Source organism: Rattus norvegicus, chromosome Y, assembly GCF_036323735.1.
Source record: "Rattus norvegicus strain BN/NHsdMcwi chromosome Y, GRCr8, whole genome shotgun sequence".
NCBI lineage: Eukaryota > Metazoa > Chordata > Mammalia > Rodentia > Muridae > Rattus > Rattus norvegicus.
This window is the reverse complement of record NC_086040.1, coordinates 3,358,326-3,366,213: the sequence shown is the minus strand read 5'-3', so window position 1 is coordinate 3,366,213 and position 7,888 is coordinate 3,358,326. Positions and strand designations below refer to the sequence as shown.

The 7,888-nt window shown below is 35.0% G+C and overlaps 1 long non-coding RNA gene across 2 annotated transcripts; it reads right to left on the bottom strand.

Moving 5' to 3' along the window:
- Window positions 1-409: 409 nt before the first annotated feature.
- On the bottom strand, window positions 410-2,138 carry LOC108353309 (uncharacterized). 2 transcript variants are annotated; one of them, XR_001842832.3, is made up of 3 exons: window positions 1,947-2,138; window positions 828-884; window positions 410-630 (listed from the first exon to the last, which is right to left on the bottom strand). It is a non-coding gene; the product is annotated as an uncharacterized LOC108353309 (long non-coding RNA). The 2 variants fall into 2 exon arrangements; XR_010061896.1 differs by lacking the exon at window positions 828-884.
- Between the last annotated feature and the right edge of the window lie 5,750 nt (window positions 2,139-7,888).

Sequence of the window (7,888 nt, the reverse complement as noted above, 5' to 3'; positions counted from 1 at the left end):
AACAATATCTTTCAGACTTTGAGCCATTCACCAGGCAGCACTGGTACAGTACATGAAACCAACAATCCACACAAAGTAGAGGACTGCTTGTCTGGCCACAATGAGAAAAGACACAAATTACCTCAATAGACTTAAAGCCTCAGGAAAAGGAGAGGAAAGGTGTGGTGAGTTTTAGATGGGACAACCTCTTTTAGACAGGATTAGGAACTCTCAGATGGTAGATTGTGAAAGAGTAATTGGACTAAAAAATATTAAACAATAAAAATGATTTTAAGAAATTTAATGATCATTTACAAAAAAATGTGTTTAATTACTTCAACAATTTATTGGCTGGTTATACTGTGTCTATTATGATATCTGGAGTATGTATCTGCTAAGCAGTTAAGTAGAATAATGGGTTTCTGACAGATATGACTTTACTTTTCTTTATTCGAGCCAGTTGTCATTCTATGATGTCCAGATGAACAAGGATGTGCCTGAACATGGCTACTGAATATGGGATGTAGTCATAATAACATGATTGAAATTGTTCACCAGAAGAGTCACAGCATTGTTCCGGTTTTACTGAGAAGGTGTTCTTCTTACAGCTATACAAAATATTAACTTTGGTGGCCATTCATATAGTGTTATCTGTAAAAGAAATGACATTTTCGTTTATATATGGAGCCTAAATATTTGTGATTATGCTCATTATAATTTCTGTTTCATAATGAACATAAATACCAAACAGATATAGATAGCAATTTGTGAAAAGCAACATAGACATCTAATATTTGGGGAATCATAGACTGAATAAAAAAAATAGAGTCCAGTTTGAAATGTCTTACCTAGAGAACTTCAGTGGTATTTTCCAGCAATGTCTGTAATCTTTATGGCAAAGTGTCCTTCAGTTGCAGTTCAGTTGATACAAGCAAAAGAACGCATACATACAAAAATTGGATATGAATAAAATTGAAATTAGAGTAAAATTTCCGAAACAAAGTGGGAGAAATTTGAAAATCTGCAATAGGAAAATTAACAAAATGTAACAAAAAACAAAATAAAAACAAAAAGCAAAAAAAAACAAAATATAAAAGCAAACAATATCAAATAAAAAAAAACTAAGCAAACCAACCAACCAAACAAAAATACCCAAAAAATATAAGTGGAAAAAAGGGAATTTTTAAAGCTTTCCTTGATTTATAATGTTATTTTTCGTATACTGAAGTTATATTATTGATGAATGTGAATGAAAATAAAAATAAAAAAAGAACCTCCAAAACTTCAAGTCAAAGAAGGGATTTTTAGAAGAGGGGTAAAATATAATAGCCACACTCAATAAATGAAGACACTTGAAATTGCATACAAGAAGGAAATTGACTGTAGAAAATATACTAACTACATATAAGGAAACAAAAAAATATGTTTTGTGAATAAAAATATACTAGATAAAATCATTTAGGTTTCCTCATAGAGCCATGATGATCTCTATTTAGCAAACCCTAATTTATTTATAATTTATCATTGATTCTATTTCAAAATCATTATGTTTGTGACATGAGCTCAATAGCAGAGAACATATTTTTAGGAGAAAAAAAAGTCAACATAAACCATTGTACAAAAGAGAAGAAATAAGGGAATTTACGCAATTTTAAGACAATATAATGCTGAGTAACAAGTACTTTAAGTGTTTTTATCAATGCAGTCTCAATCAGAGTTTCTGTACAGACTTTAATAAATAATTAGTCATTTAAAATTGTTTTATACTCAACGATTATTGAAGGCAGTGATTAGAATCTTTTATATCTCAAACAAGAAATGGATCAAGTATTACAGATCTATGGTGTGGGAGGGAGCAATTCTTTCCTTTCATTAGTTCCTTCAGGATTTCGATGGTTTTACAAATATATGCCCACACACTTTCTGTCCTGTGTTAATGTTAGTACAACTGCCTAAATATAGCTTACCTCTATTAAAATCTTCCAGAAAAAAAAATGGTTGCAAACACATTGCCCCAAAAAATATGAATTCAAGGTTCATGGTAATTTTCTGTTATTTATAGTAATTTAAAATCTGGTAATAGCAGTTATAACAAAGAAGATAGAACAGTCTTTGCAAAGAACCTAATAGCTCTTTCTTTCTCTGCCTTATGATAGCTGGCTGAATTGCTTGTGCTAGGCCTTATATACTGTTGGTGAGGTCATAAAAGAGGATTTTTTGCACAAGACTGACCTCATAATCACGGTGGAATCAACTTCCTGGATTAGTCTAGTACACAGGAAATCATATCATCCCTGGATATAACCTTACTTAGTACAGGACAGGCTCCATCTGAAAGAGAAATCAAGAATAAGAGATTATGAGAAACAATCTAAAAGATGCTAAATGGACAACAGGTCATAAACAGACTAATGAAAATTGCAACATAAAAATATTAACCATGTTTTGCAATTTAAAGTTGCTTAGTTTGGTGGAATTCTATTGACTCAATTAAAAATGGAGAAACACACACCCCCACACACCCAAACACACAAACACATAACACATACTCACACATTTTTCATCTATACAGTGAATACAATATAAAGAGTATGTTAAAGACTTAGATACCTTCATGAAATTGTTGATCAAATGGATGTATGTATGTGTGTGCATATGTGTGTGTGTGTTTGTTTATTTGTTTGTGTTTGTGTGTGTCTGATTCTTTTTCCATCTTTATTAACTTGGGTATTTCTTATTTACATTTCCATTGTTATTCCCTTTCCCAAGTTCCGGGGCAACATCCCCATAACACCTCCACCTCCCCTTCCATTATCGCCCTGCTGCCAAAAATCACATTCACGCGGATTCAGTCTTGGCAGGACCAAGGCCTTCCCATTCCACTGGTGCTCTTACTAGACTATTCATTGCTACCTATGCGTTTTGAGCCCAGGGTAAGTCCTTGTATAATCTTTGAGTAGTGACTTAGTCCCTGGAAGCTGTTTGGATGGCATTGTTATTCATATAGGGTCTCAAGCCCCTTCCAGCGGTTTCAGTACTTTCTCTGATTCCTTCAACGGGTCCTGTTCTCAGTTCAGTGGTTTGCTGAAGGCATTCGCCTATTTCCTTCATGTTTCTGGATGTGTCTCTCAGGAAAGATCTACATCTGTTTCCTGTAGCCAGTTCTTCTTTGGTTCATCCATCTTGTCTAGTTTGGTGGCTGTATATGTATGGGCCACGTGTGGGGCAGGTTCTGAACGGGTGTTCCTTCTGTCTCTGTTCAAAATTTTGGCTCCCTATTCCCTCCAAAGGATATTCTTGTTCTTCTTTTAAAGACAGAGTGAAGCATTCACAATTTAGTCATTCTTCCTTGAGTTTCATGTGCATCTATGGTAATTTGAGCATTTGGGCTAATATCCACTTATAAATGAGTGCATAGCAAGCATGTTTTTCTATGATTGGGTTAGCTCACACAGGATATTTTCCAGTTTGATGCATTTGCCTATATATTTCATAAAGTCATTATTTTTGAAAGCTGAGTAATATTCTATTATGTACATGTATCACATTTTCTGTATCCATTCCTCTGTTGAAGGGCATCTGCATTTTTTCCAGATTCTGGCAATATAGCTAAGGCAGCTATAAACATACTGGAGCATATATTTTCATTATATGTTGGGGCATGCTTTGGGTATATGCCCGAGAGAGGTATAGCTGGGTCCTCAGGTAGTTCAATGTCCAATTTTCTGAGGAACCCCCAGACTAATTTCCAGGATGTTTGGACCACTCTGGCAGCCCACCAACATTGGGCGAGTGTTCCTCTTTCTTAACATCCTTGCCAGCATCTGCTGTCAACAGAGTTTTGACCTTACACATTCTCACTGGGGTGAGGGGGAATTTCAGTGTTGTTTTGAGTTGCCTTTCCCTTATGTCTAAAGATGGTGAACATTTCTTTAAGTGTTTCTCAGCCAATCCATATTCTTCAGCTGTGAATACTTTCTTTAGCTCTGAACCCCATTTTTAATAGGGTTATTTGTCTACCTGCTGTCTAACTTCTTAGTTCTTTGTACATTTTGGATATATGCCCTCTATCTGTTGTAGAATTGGTAAAGATATTTTGCCAATCTGTTTGTTGCCATTTTGTTCTAACAACAGTGTCCTTTGCCTTATAGAAGCTTTGAACTTTTATGAGATCACATTTGTTGATTCCTGATCTTAGAGCATAAGACATTCATGTTTTGTTCAGGAAATTTTCTCCAGCGCCCATTTGTTCGACTTGCTTCCCCACTGTTTCTTCTATTAGTTTGAGTGTATATGGTTTTATGTGGAGGTCCACGTCCCACTTGGACTTAAGTATTTATAAGTTCATAAGAATGGATTGATCTGCATCCTTCTATGCTAACCTCCTGTTGAACCACCACCATTTCCTGAAAATGCTTTTTTCCATTGGATTATTTTGGCTCCTTTGTCAAAAATCAAGTGACAATAGTTCTGTGGATTCATTTCTGAGTCTTCAATTCTATACCACTGGCTTATCTGTCTGTCTTGTACCAATACCATGCAGTTTTTATCACTATTGCTCTGTAATATTGCTTGAGTTTAGGGATAGGAATTCCCCCTATAGTCCTTTTATTGTTGAGGATAGTTTTAGCTATCCTGGGTTTGCTGTTGTTCCAGATGAATTGGCAAGTTGTTCTGTCTAACTCTCTGAAGAACTGGATTGTATTTTGATGGGGATTGAATTAACCTGTAGGTCAGTTTTGGTAAAATAGCCATTTTTACTATGTTAATCCTGCCAATCCATGGGCATGGGAGATCTTTCAATCTTCTAAGGTCTTCTTCAATTTCTTTCTTTAGAGGCTTGACGTTCTTATCATACATGTCTTTCATGTGCTTGGTTCGAGACATAACAAGGTATTTTATATTATTTTGGACTATTATGAACGTTGTCATTTCCCTAATTTCTTTCTTGGCTTGTTTCTCCTTTGTGTAGAGGAAGGCTCCTGATTTTTTTGAGTTAATTTTATAACCAGCTACTTTGCTAACAGTGTTTATGAGGTCCAGTAGTTCTCTGGTGGAACATTTGGGATCACTTAAATATACTATCATATCATCTGCAAATAGTGATATTTTCATTTCTTCTTTTCCAAATTTTATCCCTTTGATTTCCTTTTGTTGTCTGATTGCTCTGGCTAGAACATGAAAACTATAATTAATAAGTAGGGAGATAATAGGCAGCTTTGCCTAGTCCCTGATTTTAGTGGGATTGCTTCAAGTTTCTCACCATTTAATTTAATATTAGCTAGTTTGCTGTATATAGATTTTACTTTGTTTAGGTATGGGCCTTGAATTCCTATTTTTTCAGGGCTTTTATCATGAAGAGGTGTTGAATGCTGTCAAAAGCTTTCTCTGCATCTAATGAAATGATCATGTGGTTTTTGTCTTTAAGTTGTTATTATAGTGGATTATGTTGATGGTTTTCTGTATATTAAACCATCCCTGCATGCCTGGGATGAAGCCTACTTGATCATGATGGATGATTGTTTTAATTTGCACTTGCATTCGGTTTGCTGGATTTTTTTTGAGTACTTTTGTGTCGATATTCATAAGGGAAATTGGTCTGAAGTTCTATTTCTTTCGTCTTCGCAATTGTGGGTTCATAAAAGACATTCAGTAGTGCTCCATCTGTTTCAATTTTGTGGAACAGTTTGGATAGTATTGGTATGAGGCCTTCTAGAAGGTTTGATAGAATTTTTCACTTAACCCATCTGCACCTGCAGTCTTTTTGTTTGGGAGACTTTTCATGACTGTTTCTATTTCTTAAGAGTTATGGGATTTCTTAAATAATTTACCTGTTCCAGATTTAATTTTGGGACCTGGTATCTCTCTAGGAAATTGTCCATTTCCTCTAGATTTTCAAGTTTTGTTGAATATAGGCTTTGGTAGTAGAATCTGATTATTATTTGAATTAACACTAGCTGTCATGTTATGTCTCCCTTTTCATTTCTGATTTTGTTAATTTGGACACACTCTCTGTGTCCTCTGGTTACTCTGGCTAAGGGTTGATTAATTTTGTTGATTTTCTCAAAGAACCATCTTTTGGTTCTCTTGATTCTTTGTATGGTCCTTTTTGTGCCTAGTTGGTAGATTTCAGCTCTGAGTTTGATTATTTCCTGCCTGTATTGCTTCTTTTGGGTCTAGAGCTTTTAGGTTTCCTGTAAAGATGTTGATATATGCTCTCTCCTGTTTCTTTCTGTAGGCATTCTTAGCTATGAGCTTTCCTCTTAGCACAACCTTCATTGTATCCCATAAGTTTGGGTATGTAGTACCTCCATTTTCTTAAATTCTAAGAAGGATTTAATTTCTTTCTTTATTTCTTCCTCGAACAGGTTATCATTGATCAAAACATTGTTAAACTTCCATGTATATGTGGGCATTCTTCCTTTATTGTTATTGAAGACCATATTTAGGTATGATTGGATGTATGGAATTATTTCTATATTTCTGTATCTCTTGAGGCCTGTTTTATGATCGATTATGTGGACAATTTTGGACAAAGTACCATGAGGTTTGAGAAGAAGGTATATCCTTTTTTTTAAGGATAGAATGTTCTATAAATATCTGTTAAGTCTATTTGGTTCATGACTTCTCTTAGTCTGTCTATGTCTCTGTTCAATTTCTGTTTCCATGATCTGTCCATTGATGAGAGTGGGGTGTTGAAATCTCCTACTATTATTGTGTAAGCTGCAATGTGTGTTTTGAGCGTTAGTAAGGTTTCTTTTATATATGTAGGTTCCTTGGTATTTGGAGCATATATATTTAGGATTGAGAGTTTATCTTGGTGGATTTTTCCTTTGATGCATATGAAGTGTCCTTCCTTATCTTTTTTGATGACTTTTGTTTGAAAATCGATTTTATTCAATATTAGAATGGCTATTCCACCTTGCTTCTTCATTTGTCTGGAAAGTTGTTTTCCAGCCATTCACTCTGAGGTATTGTCTGTCTCTACCTCTGATGTTTATTTCCTGTGGATAGCAGAATGCACGGTCCTCATTGCATATCCAGTTTGTTAATCTGTGTCGTTTTATTGGGGAATTGATTCCATTGATGTTGAGAGATATTAAGGAATAGTGTTTGCTGTTTCTTGTTATATTCGTATTCTGATGTGAGATTGTCTGTGTGCTTTTCTTCTCTTTGTATCCAGCTCTTTAAAATACTCTTTATATTGTATTCTATGTATGAAAAATGTATGTGTGTGTGTGTGTGTGTGTATTTGTGAATGTCTGATTTATTATTTGATATATTTTTTTTTTACTTTTCAAATATTAACCCCTTCCTGACCATATATCCTGTATAACCCAATAATTTTATGAGGGTATTCCCACTCGTTAATCACCCATCATTTCCCTCCTAACTTTCCTGACATTTCCATGTACTAGGAGATTCATCCTAGTTAGTACCGATTTCTTCTCTTCTCATTAGTGCCCAACAAGGACATCCTCTGGTGCATATAGCAGGGTTAGTCATTGGTTTTTCCAAGTGTAAATTTTGGATTATGATTTGGTCCCTGTAAGATCTTTTTGATTGGTTGTTGTTCTAAGGTGGTTTCAATCCCCTTACCTCCTTTAATACTGTCTATAACTACTGTAATGTGGACCCTGTTCTCTCTTCAATCCTTCATGCTAACATTCATCTCCATATTTGTCATAGTCTGCAGAATCTCTCAGGAGATAGCTATATCAGTCTCCTGTCAGCATATACTTCTTGCCATCACCAATATGAAATAGTGAAGCAACCACACACTGTTCCTTGGTCTTTTTTTTTCTTGAATTTCATGTAGCCTGTGGATGTTGGGTAGTTCTAGCATTTGAAGGAATATCCACTTATCAGTGAGTACCTAACACATGTATTTTTGTGATTTGGCTACCTT